The 16,240-nt window shown below is 32.1% G+C and overlaps 2 non-coding genes across 2 annotated transcripts; both read right to left on the bottom strand.

Annotated features, from left to right (window-relative positions):
- Positions 1-3,079: 3,079 nt before the first annotated feature.
- Positions 3,080-3,153, bottom strand: TRNAW-CCA (transfer RNA tryptophan (anticodon CCA)). Its single transcript has one exon. It is a non-coding gene; the product is annotated as a tRNA-Trp (tRNA).
- Positions 3,154-3,318: 165 nt separating this feature from the next.
- TRNAP-UGG (transfer RNA proline (anticodon UGG)) lies at positions 3,319-3,392 on the bottom strand. Its single transcript has one exon. It is a non-coding gene; the product is annotated as a tRNA-Pro (tRNA).
- Between the last annotated feature and the right edge of the window lie 12,848 nt (positions 3,393-16,240).

Raw genomic sequence — 16,240 nt, 5'->3', positions numbered from 1 at the left:
TAGATGAGCGTGAAGTGATTGATATTATACCTCCAGGACCAGAACTTCTTGTTTCAGAAGGTGAATCTATCAAACTTGATCAGCCATTAACAAGTAATCCTAATGTCGGTGGATTTGGTCAGGGGGATGCGGAAATAGTACTTCAAGATCCATTACGTGTTCAAGGTCTCTTGTTCTTCTTGGCATCTATTATTTTAGCACAAATCTTTTTAGTTCTTAAGAAGAAACAATTTGAGAAGGTTCAATTGTTCGAAATGAATTTTTAGTTCCGCGTATTTATCAACATATTAAACTCGTAAAAATAACTCAATTTTTTTGATAATTTTTGTAATTATATTCTGTATAATATCTGTATAATAGAAAATATATATATATATTCAAATATCGAAAAGTTACTCTAAGGGGGATTCTTTGTTTTTTCTTTTTTTTTTTTTTCTTTGTCCTTTCCTAGAGTCCGATTCCTATTCCTTCTTGTTTGTGTTGAAATAGAAATATTCTAAAAATATCAATAAAATACTATTTTTGAATCCCTTCCTGAAAAATCCTATATCTTAGTTTCTCTTTTTTCCAACTTAGAATCTTTCTGCCAGATAATCTTTTATGGTATATAAATAATATGTAAAATAATATGTAGTGAACAAATAAAAAAAAAAGAATGAAATGGAATTTTTTGAAACATCGGAAGAAGTAGTCATTTATATGAAAAAAAATTAGAATTCTTAAGAACTCAAGGGGGATCCACTTGCATTCGTCAAAGAAAGAGTGGATCCCTGTTCAGTTCTTACACTTTCATTTCAAAAACCCAAATAGAATACGATTACTACAGAGATGAGCCCAATCCGGAATATGAACCATAAAAGAAAATACCAATTAAACCGATCACAGTAATACCAGTTACAGTACCTATTATCCAAAGAGGAATTCTTCCAGTAGTATCGGCCATTTATCCCACTTTCCTCCACATTTAATCACGTAGTCAGTCATGCTAAAGACATTAACAAACAGTCATAGATAATTATGAAATGATATCCTTCCGAATGGGATAAAAGAATTCTTAATATATATATTATTGACTATTCCTATTTCTTCTATTAATTCTAATTAATTGAAGAAATAATTTGAAAATAAAACAGCAAGTACAAAAATAAGTAATAACCCCCAGTAGAGACTGGTACGATTCAATTCAACATTTTGTTCATTTGGGTTTGATTGTGTCATAGCTCTATAATTCAAATTAAGTTTATCGTTGGATGAATTGCATTGCTGATATTGATCCCAAAAAAGAAACAGTGGGTACCGCTAGTCCGTGAACAGCTAGCCATCGTACTGTAAAAATTGGATAGGTCCTATCTATAGTCATTGGAGCCTCCTAAAAAGATCTACTAAATTCATCAAGTTGTTCCAAAGGATCAAAACGGCCAGTTATTAATGGAATTCCTTGTCGGTTCTCTGTAAAATACTCGTTTGGGCGGGGACTTCCAAATACATCGTAAGCTAGACCTGTACTGACAAATAACCAACCTGCAATGAATAGGGAGGGTATAGTAATGCTATGAATAATCCAGTATCGGATACTGGTAATAATATCAGCAAAAGAACGTTCTCCTGTGCTTCCAGACATCTTGAACTCCACATATTCTTGTACAGTCAAAAGGGGGGGATCGAGTCCATAAAAGACGAGATCAGTAAGGCGAAATTTACTGAAATAGAATCCTTGTTAGATCGTCCATTTTGTACCAACGGTGTCTTTTGAGTATACCGAATCAGTATAGCTATCCTTCTTCTAACAGAGCAATGAAATTTCACAATCAGTGTAAAATTTTAGTACTAGATTTTTTTCTTCTTTTTTCATTGATTGTCTCTATGTAGTCAAAAATCCGATAGAAAATTTTGCAAAGTTTGGGTATATAAAAATTTTTTTTATATTAAATTTTTAGAGTAATAGTATAAAAGGAAGGTTCTTAACATTTCAAATTATTAGTTTTGGATTAGAAACTAAAGATCCATTAAAATCGGAATATGAGAAAAGGGTTTCTAATAATTAATAAAGTAGATAATTCATAAAGTAGATTTTCTATTTTAATAATTCAATTATTGCCAAATCAATAAATATATTTTTTGTGGTTGTTGAAGATCTTTTTTTCTATTTTCTTCTACATTAATTCAAAGTGAAATAAAATGAAATAACAGAGTTATTATTCTTTGTTTGAATATTCATAATTTTTCTTTTCTTTTTCCAATATAAACAGAATTCTATTGGATATCTATAGAATAATACTAAATATTTTCATTAGATCAGTTTACTTAATTCCTGAGTTGATTAAGAAGTATGTTGATTTGAAATCACAGGATGGGTAGATGTAACAGATGAGGAATTTATTTCTAAATTATGTTACTCTATTTCTTTTTTTTTTTTTCGTCTCTAATAATTGAATTTATTGAGGAATTGCCAATTTTGAATTGTATCTTTCAAGTAGGATTTTTTATCTTCTTTTTTCTCTCAAAAATGGAAATTTAGGGAAGTGCTTTATAAACATATGTATAAAAAGAACGAACATATTTCATTTAGTTTCTATATGCCCACTATCACTAGTTATTTCGGTTTTTTACTATCGGTTTTAATTATAACCTCGTCTCTATTTATTGGTCTTAGTAAAATACGACTTATTTGATTTGTAATTTTGAGAGGAATAGTAAATTTTGGTATAAGACATTCTAGAATTCCTTACTATGTCAATTTACAATTCTCGATCGTTGAGATTTATGATCAATACAGATTTATGTTTAAGGCTAGATATTATATTACCTTTCTTTTTACTTTTCGAACAAATAAAAATGATTGAAGTTTTTCTATTTGGAATCGTGTTAGGTTTAATTCCTATTACTTTGGCTGGATTATTTGTAACTGCATATTTACAATACCGACGAGGTGATCAGTTGGATCTTTGATTCATTAATGTCTCTTTTTTTGTGATTCCCTATTTATTTAGTTTAATCCTAATCGACAAGGATAAAATTCAGACTTTCTTTTGAATGTTCAATTATTTCAGTGTAATTATCAGGCGAATAATACTAGAATCACGCTCTGTAGGATTTGAACCTACGACATCGGGTTTTGGAGACCCGCGTTCTGCCGAACTGAACTAAGAGCGTTTTGTTTTCATAAAATTATATGATCCAAATCCATTTTGCATATAGATATTCAGTATGTATGTTCAATTGGAATTCGTCTTCACAGGTTCCCGGTTTATTGCTCATCTCATAGAATATGGAATATTATAGAATACGGAATATCATAGAATAAGTAATTGTTAGGGATAGGGATGACAGGATTTGAACCCGTGACATTTTGTACCCAAAACAAACGCGCTACCAAGCTGCGCTACATCCCTTTTCCATTTGTTTATAGTGTTATTGTAAAGAATCTTTGTCTTGTTTTCCACATTTTTCTCTGTTGATATATATCAACAGAGAAAAAATACTTAAATAATAAAAAGAAAGGAGGATTTGAAATGCGAGATCTAAAAACATATCTTTCCGTGGCACCAGTAGTAAGTACTTTATGGTTCGGGGCTTTGGCGGGTCTATTGATAGAGATCAATCGTTTTTTTCCAGATGCATTGATATTCCCCTTTTTTTAATTTTAGTTATTGACACGGGAAGGGGTGAAGAAGATGAAAGGTCCAATTATATATTAAATATGTGTAATTAACCTACTCTTCTTTTTTTTTTTTTTAGGAAAGATAAAGACGAAAGATTAAATTGGCCTCATTGAAATTCGGAGTGACACTCGGGATCGGGATCTGGTCCAGGCTTCAATGGAATTGAATTATTAATTCAATTCCTATGAAAAAGAAAGTGAAAGCAGAAATCCATAGGTTGGGGCAACAATATCATAAAAAATACTTTAAAAAAACGAAAATACTGGCAATTTGAAACGAAATATAGTTACAGATCCTTGTATTCTTTTTGTACTAGATTCAATTAAATTGGAACGAAATCTTTCATAATTTTTCGAATTCTTCTTTTTTATCTTATCTTAGTTGTTTTCATCTTTTTCTTAGATTCTTAGATTCGAATCCGAAAAGAGTTATAAGTGAATTAAAAACCCAAAGGAGGGTCATGTCCAAGGGTAAAGATATCCGAGTAAGTGTTCTTTTGGAAGGTACTGGTTGTGATAAAAAGAGTCTAAATAAGGAATAAAGCGGTATTTCTAGATAGATTACTAACAAGAATCGACACAATACGCCTAGTCGATTGGAATTGAGAAAATGATGTCCCCGTCGTTATATAACAACATATGCTAAAGAAGAAAAAAAATACAAATCCTTTATTATAATTATATTTATTTAAATCAATGTTATTTTTGGAATAGGAATAAATAAACTATGGAAAAACCTAAGCGACTCTTTATTAAATCCAAGCGATCTTTTCGTAGACGTTTGCCCCCGATTCAATCGGGGGACCGAATTGATTATAAAAACATGGGTTTAATTTGTCGATTTATTAGTGAACAAGGAAAAATATTATCTAGACGTGTAAATAGATTGACCTTAAAACAACAACGATTAATTACTGTTGCTATAAAACAAGCTCGTATTTTATCTTCGTTACCTTTTCTTAATAACGAAAAACAATTTGAAAAAAGCGAGTCGACTGCTAAAATTACTCCTTTAAGAAAAAAAAATAGAAATTAAAAATTCGAAATCCAATTTGAATTTAGATTCGAATTAAACATGGATTGATGTTTTGTTCAAAATTAGGATAATTCCATTTGATTTTTTTGTTGGAATAAAAAAGATAATAGGTAACGAAGAATAATTTTTTAAGCATGGTTGTTTATTTTGATAGCTTTATCGTATGATAAAGCTATCAAAATAAACAAATTTCTAGTCTATACCTTCCTGCAGTAAATAAGGGGTTTTAAGTTTTTATGATATTATCGGCAATCATAAAAAGACAATTCTCTTTTAATATAGCAATTTGTGCAACTATTTTACGATTAAGAAGCAATTGCTTGGTGTATAGACTATTCATTAAATTATTATAAATATAAGATACTTTTTGATTCTCGCGAATTACTGCATTTATTCGACTAATCCATAAACCACGAAAATCTCTTTTTTTCCTATCTCTATCCCGATGAGCCGAAACTAAAGCTTTCAATTTCTGTTGAGTAATAGTTCGGGTAAGTCTTGAATGAGCTCCGCGAAAACTTGATACGAATAAACGAATTTTTGTCCTCCGTTTGTGAGCTATATATCCTCGTTTAATTCTGGTCATTTAATAAATGATATTTTCAGGAATAACTTTTTCATTTTTCAGTTATTCTTTTTTTCTTCCTAGTCTATTAATAACAAAAATGGATTCTTCCGATGTATAAAAAAAAATTCCAACGGCTCTTGCTACTATAACCGCCCCAACCACGATTTTTTATATTAAACATTTAACCTCAAAATCAGAAATTGTATAGATACTAGATATCAAATAAAATAAAAATAGTAAATGAAATAGGACACATATTTTTATAATGAATTGGTGGGTTCCTTCGTTTCTATGATTTTTTTTAGAAATGACCAGGTCCTCTCTATACACCGGAGCCTTTTTATTTTCATTTTTGATTCATTTAATGAATGTTATTGTTAACTTGTACAGTTCACACTCTGTGGCTCTACCCATGCAATATTGAGTAAGTAGGTTTTTTCACAACCAAATCTAATTCTATAGTAACGGTATTTAATTATGAAAATTTGCTGGGTAGCTGACCCTCTTATTCCATTCTTACAAAATCCATCAAAATACATTCATTAAGGACATACTTTATTTTTAATTGAAATAGTATTTTCTCCGCTTAACGGGTAACTTTTTTTTGTTACCGATGGGAAAGTCCTTCTCATATGAAATTGCAAATGTGTATTATTGGTTTTGCACCAATCGAAACCATAAATTTTATACAAGATAGAAGAATGTAAAGAATTATATAATTATATAGAAAAGAATTATATATTAAGTTAAGATAGTGTGAATGTAGTTTTTGCATTCACACTATCTTAACTGATTACCAATACTGAAAAATTTTAATTTGTTTTTTCTTAGTATTTAAGCTGAACGAGTCGCACATACACCCTGGTACACGTTCCTCGACGTTGAGGGCATCCCCGAAGAGCTGGGGATTTTGTGACGTTTCGGATTGGCTGTCTTGTGTTTCTAATAAGTTGTTTCATAGTTGGCATGGTAAGTCGTACTATATATATCTATATTTTTGTATAATGAGCAGGTTTAGATCTATCCTAACCGTGAATTACTTATATTCTATATTCCTTATTTATAGCCTATATTAATTATATATACTATATTAATAGATTAACTCTTAGAGATTTTATTTTAAAATGTAAAGTAAGATAGAGTAAAAAATTAAATTTCCAATCTTGTATTTAATTAGAATAACCTTTGCCACCAATTTTTTATTCAACTGCTACAAGATCTACAATTCCATGAGCTTGGGCTTCTGCTGCTGACATAAAAACATCCCTTTCCATGTCTTCCGATATAACCCATAAAGGTTTGCCCGTTCTTTGTACATAAACCCTTGTGATAGTTTCACGCATTTTCAGTAGCTCTTCCGCTTCCAGGACAAATTCTCCCGCTTGTGCCTCATAAAAAGAACTAGCAGGTTGGTGGATCATTACCCTGATTATATCACTTAAGTAGTATTTCCCTTATCTTGATAAATCTTTTTAGAATTCTTTTTACTATATTGGTAGATTGCTAAAGATTGTCTTTATTCCCAAAATAAAGGTAACAGAAAAGGGACAAAGACAAATAAGATAAAGGGCAAAAAGTATATTCAATAACCGTACAAGCATTTTCTGCGTATTGATGCATACGGCTTTTGTACTTATGCAATTCATTTTTTCCTCTATGGATAGAGTAGAGTATTTTCTTCGATGAATTTTGTTTCTACATTTACAAATTTCTTTTTTTCTATCAAAGAAAAAAGAAGTACAAAATCTACTAGGTCTTTTGGATCCGGATCCTTAAATAATAAACAATAGAATAACCAACTTTCTTTTTGAATCTATTTTTAAATACTACGATGGTTCCGTTGTTTTTTATATCATTTTGGTATTCAACAATCCAAAAGTTTCTTTTTTTTTTCATATATTAAGTTTTCTTCTGATTCAAATAAAAATTGTTACAAGCTTTCTGGTATGAAAAAAAACAAAAAAGTATGCGACACTACTAAAATGAAACTAGGTTTCTTATAGATCAGATAAAATGGAAAATACCCTCTTTTTCATACTACTCTTTCTATATATAATTAAATGATTCAAAAAAATTGCATATGGAATTCAAAATACCATGCTATTATTACTTTGGTTTTTATGGCGAAGGTATAGTATATATAGATAGATATCTATTCTATATATTCTCAAAGAAAAGAATCATTGGCGCCAAGCGTGAGGAAATGCAAGACGTTTGGTAATTGTGCCTCCTGCCAAAAGAAAGGATCCCATTGAAGCAGCTAATCCCAGACATACTGTCTGTACATCTGGTTGTACAAATTGCATAGTATCATAAATAGCTATTCCAGGTATTACCCACCCCCCCGGAGAGTTTATAAACAGAGACAATTCTTTATTCTCTTTCTCTATGCTCAGATATATCATAATACTAATAAGTTGATTCGATATTTCACTATCAACATCTTGACCTAAAAAAAGTAATCTTTCTCGATAAAGTCGATTGATTAGGATTCCATTTTTTCCTTAAAAGCCGTACATGCACCTTTTGATGCATACAGTTCATCAAAAATTATATAAGCAAAAAAGGAATCAATGTGTCGATTTTAATCTTTCTCTTTTTCTAATGGATTTCTTCGAACTAAAAAAAAAGAAGAATATACTTAATTTAGTGAACTATCTTCTCATTGATGTATTGCTTTCATCGAGATCGAAGCCGAATCACAATGTAATTTTCTTGTTTCTGAATGGACTTTTTCAATTCTTTTAGGTTTCTTTTCTACTCTGAGTAAAGATCTGCCCGATTTGGATTTGCACATATAGAACAAATAGTCCAAAACTATGTATTTTTGTTAGAACTTCTTCCTTTTCTGAATTTATTAATGTTTTTTGTAAAATACAATATATAGATATGATAGAAGTAGTGATCGTAGAAATATTACCAATTGGTTTTTTCTACACAGAGCCTGGGTACTTGATTTTATTGGTCCAATTAAGCCAACCATAAATTATTCATAATTTCGAGTAATAATCTGGAAATTTTATCTAAAAATGAAAAAATCGATAGAATAGTACTTCATTACACTTCACGCTCCCCATTTTTTTATCTTTATGATTTCATCATTCTCTTTTGGGGGTGAAAGCGGGGATATCTCGATCGGGGGAGAAAACGGGTAAATCCCATATAACCTACTATATCTGACAAGTCGCACTATATATCAACCCAAGATGCATCTTTATCCCCGGGGGTTCGAAAGGGTACTCTTGGAACACCAATGGGCATAAAATGGACAAATAATAAAGTCATATATCTCACTTTAGTGTGGAAACGTAAGAATTAGCTTATCGTGTTAAAAAAGATTTACTTGATTTTATATTAATATTGCTTTTTTTTATAAAAAAGAAGACTAAATAAAGTCGAGTTGTTATAAATGGGTCATTGGGGTGATAAGCGAATATGTCTGCATTTACTTATTTAAATAGTCATAGAGAAAGTTGTCAACCCCTTTCGTCTCCCCACCATTGCGTATTGTTACTTATCCGGTATAGAATAAATCTGTTTCTTTGATTTCGACAAATATGATTGTTCCATTTTCCAAGAGAATCTACTGAAAGGCTATATTCATTTTTTTCCAGTGCAATAAAGTTACATAGTGTCTATTTTTTGTTGAAGGGGTATTTTTTCATGGGTTTACCTTGGTATCGTGTTCATACTGTTGTTTTAAATGATCCGGGCCGTTTGCTTTCTGTTCATATAATGCACACAGCTCTAGTTGCTGGTTGGGCCGGTTCGATGGCTCTATATGAATTAGCAGTTTTTGATCCCTCTGATCCTGTTCTTGATCCAATGTGGAGACAGGGTATGTTCGTTATACCTTTCATGACTCGTTTAGGAATAACTAATTCGTGGGGCGGTTGGAATATCACAGGAGGGGCTATAACGAATCCGGGTATTTGGAGTTACGAAGGTGTGGCCGGAGCACATATAGTGTTTTCAGGCTTGTGCTTTTTAGCGGCTATTTGGCATTGGGTTTATTGGGATCTAGAAATCTTTTGTGATGAACGTACTGGAAAACCTTCTTTGGATTTGCCAAAAATTTTTGGAATTCATTTATTTCTTGCAGGGGTGGCTTGTTTTGGTTTTGGCGCATTTCATGTAACAGGATTGTATGGTCCCGGAATATGGGTGTCTGATCCTTATGGACTAACTGGAAGGATACAATCCGTAAATCCCGCGTGGGGTGTGGAAGGTTTTGATCCTTTTGTTCCGGGGGGGATAGCTTCTCATCATATTGCGGCAGGAACGTTGGGCATATTAGCGGGTCTTTTCCATCTTAGTGTGCGTCCACCCCAACGTCTGTATAAAGGATTACGTATGGGAAATATTGAAACTGTCCTTTCTAGCAGTATTGCTGCTGTCTTTTTTGCAGCTTTTGTCGTTGCTGGAACTATGTGGTATGGTTCAGCAACAACCCCCATTGAATTATTTGGTCCTACTCGGTATCAATGGGATCAGGGATACTTCCAGCAAGAAATATATCGAAGAGTTGGTGCTGGGCTAGCCGAAAATCAAAATTTATCAGAAGCTTGGTCTAAAATTCCTGAAAAATTAGCTTTTTATGATTACATCGGAAATAATCCAGCAAAAGGGGGGTTATTTAGAGCTGGTTCAATGGACAATGGAGATGGAATAGCCGTCGGTTGGTTAGGACATCCCATTTTTCGAGATAAAGAAGGACATGAGCTTTTTGTACGTCGTATGCCTACTTTTTTTGAAACATTTCCAGTTGTTTTAGTAGATGGGGACGGAATTGTTAGAGCCGATGTTCCTTTTCGAAGAGCAGAATCGAAATATAGTGTCGAACAAGTAGGTGTAACTGTTGAGTTCTATGGTGGTGAGCTTAATGGAGTAAGTTATAGTGATCCCGCTACTGTGAAAAAATATGCTAGACGTGCTCAATTGGGGGAAATTTTTGAATTAGATCGTGCTACTTTGAAATCAGATGGTGTTTTTCGTAGCAGTCCAAGGGGTTGGTTTACTTTTGGGCATGCTTCATTTGCTCTGCTATTCTTTTTCGGGCACATTTGGCATGGTTCTAGAACTTTGTTCAGAGATGTTTTTGCTGGTATCGACCCAGATTTAGATGCTCAAGTAGAATTTGGAGCATTCCAAAAACTTGGAGATCCAACTACAAGAAGACAGGTAGTATAACATTCTTTTGTTCTTTTCTACTTTTTTATAATTTTGAATTTCATATAAAGAACTAGATAAATCTTGATTGGAATCATTGCATTTATTCTTTTTTTTCTTTTCGAAAAGAGCCCCACCCCAAGAAACAGGTATGAAAGCTATAATTGTAAACCACGATTAAATTTATGGAAGCTTTGGTTTATACATTCCTCTTAGTCTCAACTTTAGGAATTATTTTTTTCGCGATTTTTTTTAGAGAACCTCCTAAAGTTCCGACGAAAAAGGTCAAATAATTTTTTATTATCTTAATTGAAGTAATGAGCCCCCAATAGGGAGGGCGCATTACTTCAACTAGTCCCCATGTTCTTCAAATGGATCTCTTAGTTGTTGGGAGGGTTGCCCAAAGGCAGTATATAAGGCATACCCAGTAAAACTTACAAGTAAACCAGATATAGAGATGGCAATTAGAGTTGCTGTTTCCATTATTTTAATTCTAAAGTTTCCAGATCACAATAGATCTATAGGATAAGATCCTTATATTTACAGCGGAATGGTATACAAAGTCAACAGATCTAAATGAATAAAAAAGAGTATTTATGGCTACGCAAACCGTTGAGGATAATTCTAGATCTGGTCCAAGACGAACTGTTGTAGGGAATTTATTGAAACCTTTAAATTCAGAATATGGTAAAGTAGCCCCGGGGTGGGGAACTACTCCTTTGATGGGTGTTGCAATGGCTCTATTTGCGATATTTCTATCTATTATTTTGGAGATTTATAATTCGTCCATTTTATTGGACGGAATTTCTATCAATTAGATTCACAAGAATCGAGTAATTAGTTTATAGAAAGTGAAGCCTTTAGGTTTCTTATTGTTTCTTAGTCTATTCCATGTTGATGTGGTAGTTTGATCGTAGAATTTCTTTGTTTCTGTATTTCCGGAATATGAGTGTGTGACTTGTTTTAATTGGTCCTATTGAAAGTACAGAACATAAAATGGGTCTGTCATCTTGATATAGATGGTTTTATTCCGTCAGATATTTAATCTAGTATCTGGAGCACGGAATATAGAAAATAGATTCTAAAAATCTTAATACTATGATTCATACTAAATATTTAGACCTCGCAACTGGATTTAAAAACCTTTTCAAAGAGTTCTAAAAATATATTGAAAAATTTTGATTCTTTCAAGCTTCTCCAGTTTGTCTTTATTTTGAGCAAAGGACAAACCTTTCCTTGAATTTTTTCATTATATTTTATCTATTCATTGAAGAAGTGATGATCCAGCAATTCTTACTCAGGGAATTTTTGGACTTCGATTAAAAATTGTTTTGAATCATCGTGGTTCTAGTATGAATCTGAGGTTTTTTTTATTCATTCATATGGTCCTAACAAGAGAATCCTTATCAATAATAAAAATTCAAGAATAAAGAAGACAGCAGTAAATTCACATTATACAAATAAAAAGAAGTAAAGAATATTCAAGAGGCCTTAAAAGATCACGATAAAGACGGGTGCGCCGACTTGATATTTTGGCATTATAACAAAAAAGAATAGCTTTCGGATTTTTATTTCTTTTTTATCGTAAGAGAAAATTAGAATCATAGGATTAAATAAAGCAGTTTCAAACTTTCTATTACGGATATCTGTTTTTGTTACAATCAATATTTGGGTATTTTTGTTTGAGCCGTACGAGATGAAATTCGCATATACGGTTCTCTGGGGGGGTTCCTTTGGGTTACCTATCTCAATAAAGTTTATGATTGGTTCGAAGAACGTCTTGAAATTCAGGCGATTGCCGATGATATAACCAGTAAATATGTTCCGCCTCATGTGAACATATTTTATTGTTTAGGGGGAATTACACTTACTTGTTTTTTAGTCCAAGTAGCAACAGGATTTGCTATGACTTTTTATTATCGCCCAACCGTTACTGAAGCTTTTGCTTCTGTTCAATATATAATGACTGAAGCTAATTTTGGTTGGTTAATCCGATCAGTTCATCGATGGTCGGCAAGTATGATGGTCTTAATGATGATTCTACACGTATTTCGTGTGTATCTTACAGGTGGTTTTAAAAAACCTCGCGAATTAACTTGGGTTACGGGTGTAGTTTTGGCTGTATTAACTGCATCTTTTGGTGTAACTGGTTATTCCTTACCTTGGGATCAAATTGGTTATTGGGCAGTAAAAATAGTAACAGGCGTACCCGAAGCTATTCCTGTAATAGGATCGTCTTTGGTAGAATTATTACGCGGAAGTTCCAGTGTGGGCCAATCTACCTTAACTCGTTTTTATAGTTTGCATACTTTTGTATTACCTCTTCTTACTGCTGTATTTATGTTAATGCACTTTTCAATGATACGTAAGCAAGGCATTTCTGGTCCTTTATAGTGAATATGGGTCATAGATATTTGTAATCACTTCATTATCATTTTGTATTTTGGGGAGGATTTTTTTTCATTGCTACAATTATGGATTATAAAACAAAATAAAACATGTATTTAGATATTTTTCTTCAACTTAACAAAAATTGAATTTTTTTTACATACAAAAATAGTTGAAGGGAATTCTCCAAAAAAAATGGATTATGGGAGTGTGTGACTTGAACTATTTATTTGGCCGCGCAGATATATGACTTTATCTTATCTGCCACATTATAATTTACAATTAAATGTGTCTTTTTTCCAACCACCAAGCAAGGCTCTTACAGAGAGGGTAGGCTGGTTTTACTTGAAGAGAATCTTTTCTATGATCAGACTCGATTTTATTCTGCATCAACAGGCTCCATAAGATCCAGTAAAAGAAGTGATGTGATATAGTCTGAATTCTATATAGTATGACAACGCATTCATTTCCTATGCATTGATTTGATTTCTGATACTATTGGAGTGAACAAAGTAGATCTAAAGAACAACGCAAGTTAGGTTATATTAGTAACAAGTAAATTCTTTGTACATAAAAAGTATCAAGATTTTTTTTTGATAGGATAACAATTGCAAAGTTTGAGATCACCCAGAAAGCATTATCAACTTGAAAAGTCTACTCGGGTATTGAGCGTTTACTAAAATTTACTTAAAAAGAACTTAATTTTTTTTTCAATAAAAAATGGTAACTTTGGAAAAAGAGAATAGAATCAAGTTTCTTTTATTATTTAGAATCTTCATATATGTGTGGATAACACATACATTTTTTTCTAGTTTATTCTATAGATACAGTTGAAGAAAAATTTGATTAGTGCTCGAGCCGGATGATGAAAAATTATCATATCCGGTTCTTTTGGAGGATGGATCTATAAGAATTCACCTATCCCAATAACAAAAAAACCTGACTTGAATGATCCTGTATTAAGAGCTAAATTGGCTAAGGGAATGGGTCATAATTATTATGGAGAACCCGCATGGCCTAACGATCTTTTATATATTTTTCCAGTAGTAATTCTAGGTACTATTGCCTGTAACGTAGGCTTAGCGGTTCTAGAACCATCCATGATTGGGGAACCTGCGGATCCTTTTGCAACTCCTTTGGAAATACTACCTGAATGGTATTTTTTTCCCGTATTTCAAATACTTCGTACAGTGCCCAATAAGTTATTGGGCGTTCTTTTAATGGTTTCGGTACCTACGGGATTATTAACAGTACCCTTTTTGGAGAATGTTAATAAATTCCAAAATCCATTTCGCCGCCCAGTAGCAACTACCATCTTTTTGATTGGTACTGTAGTTGCCCTTTGGTTAGGTATTGGAGCAACATTACCTATTGAGAAATCCCTAACGTTAGGTCTTTTTTAAAATTATAAGATTGGTTTCATTTTGAATTCATTTTGAAATAAAATATCATGACATCTGTATTGTATATCTAGGGAGAATTCTTTCTGAACCTACTAATCCCTAGATACATCTATTCCTTTTTAGATATATTCTGACCATTAGGATTTGTTCTAAATATTTAAATTACATATTTTGACCTTTCATTTTGAGTTTAGAAAAAAAATCAATTTGAAAAAATCCTATGTCAATAGATTTCAATTTTATGCAAAATACTTTTGTATTTTTAAAATGTCCAATATAGATTTTCCATCTTCTACGCGAAAATGTTCAAATTTCAGAAGGTCTTCTTGACTGTTATTCAAAAGTTCTAATAATGTATGAATATTGGATCTTTTGAGACAATTATAGATCCTGGGAGGTAATTCTAATTGGTCAATAAAAATAGATTTCAATGCTATTTCTTTTTTATTTTTCCTTAGTTTATCTTTAACCAATATATCATGAAAAGTAAAAAGGGGCAAAGTCACTTTGTCTTGATTTTTTTCTAAATGAAAGTTATCTTCTTCTGCGTGTAAAAAGGGAAGAAATAAATCAATCAAATTTTGGGAGGCTTCATAAAGGGCTTCCTTAGGAGTTAAACTTCCGTTTGTCCATATCTCCAGAAAAAGTATTTCTTGTTTTTCATTCCCATTGACATAAGAATGAATACTATAATTTACATTTCGAACAGGCATGAATCTAGCATCTATATCATAACTTCCGTCTTGAAAGTTTTTTAATGTTTTTATACGATACCCACGATTTCTCTCAATTTTTAATTCAATACACAAATTAACAGGTTCTGTTACGTTGGCTATATGTTGTCTATTATCAACGATTTCCACCGAGGGTGGTAAAATGATGTCTTGAGCGGTTATATATCCAGGACCTTTGAAAGAAATCCATGCGTCCTGTGTTCCATACATATTACTTTTCAATACAATTTTTTTCAAATTCATGAAAATTTCATGTACTGATTCTTCAATACCTATTATGGTAGAATATTCATGTGGTATTTTCTCTGATTTTACACGTGTGATACATGTTCCCTCTATTTCTCCGAGTAAAATTCTTCGGATTGCAATGCCTATTGTATCGGCTTGACCTTTCATAAGTGGGGACAGAATAAAGCGTCCATAATAAAGACGCTTACTGTCTATTCGTGATTCAACACATTTCCATTGTAGTGTCCGAGTAGAGACTCTTAATTTCTCTTGAACCATAGTAATTATTTTGATAAAACTCTTGACTTGTTTTTTTCTCTTGAACTATTTTTAATGTTTATTTTTAGTTTTATACACGTCTTTTTTTAGGAGACCTACATCCATTATGTGGCATAGGAGTTACATCTCGTATAAAATTTAATAGTATACCACTTCTACGAATAGCTCTTAATGCTGCATCTCTTCCGAGGCCAGGCCCTTTTATCATGATTTCTGCTCGTTGCATGCCTTGATCCGATACTGTTCGAATAGCATTTCCTGCTGCAGTTTGAGCGGCAAAAGGTGTTCCCCTTCGTGTACCCTTGAATCCACAAGTACCCGCGGAGGACCAAGAAATCACCCGACCTCGTACATCTGTAATAGTCACAATAGTATTGTTGAAACTAGCTTGAACATGAATAATTCCCTTTGGTATTTTACGAGTATAATTACGCGAACCAATACGTACATTTTTACGTGAACCTTTTTTAGGTATAGATTTTGCCATATTCGATTATTTCAATACAATATTTCATTAAAAAAAAAAAAATAAGATAGATCTAGGGTATGGAGATATCCATTTCATGTCAAAAACGGATCCTTTTCCAATTCTTTTCGAATTTGATATTCGATTTTTTCTATATTCTTTTTATTTGCTTTTGATTAATATCAAATACAATTTTTGAAATCAAAGTTAAAAGTTGAAATATCAATAATATTTAAAAAATGGATTTTTCATTTTCATAGAATAATATATATTCTAGATAATTTTATAATTTTCTCTCTTTTTTTATC

The sequence above is a fragment of the Vigna unguiculata genome, unplaced genomic scaffold (genome assembly GCF_037176805.1).
Source record: "Vigna unguiculata cultivar grain cowpea cultivar isolate G323 ecotype 2 unplaced genomic scaffold, ASM3717680v1 ptg000352l, whole genome shotgun sequence".
NCBI lineage: Eukaryota > Viridiplantae > Streptophyta > Magnoliopsida > Fabales > Fabaceae > Vigna > Vigna unguiculata.
Note: the sequence above shows the minus strand (reverse complement) of the source record. Positions and strands in the feature narration are given on the sequence as shown.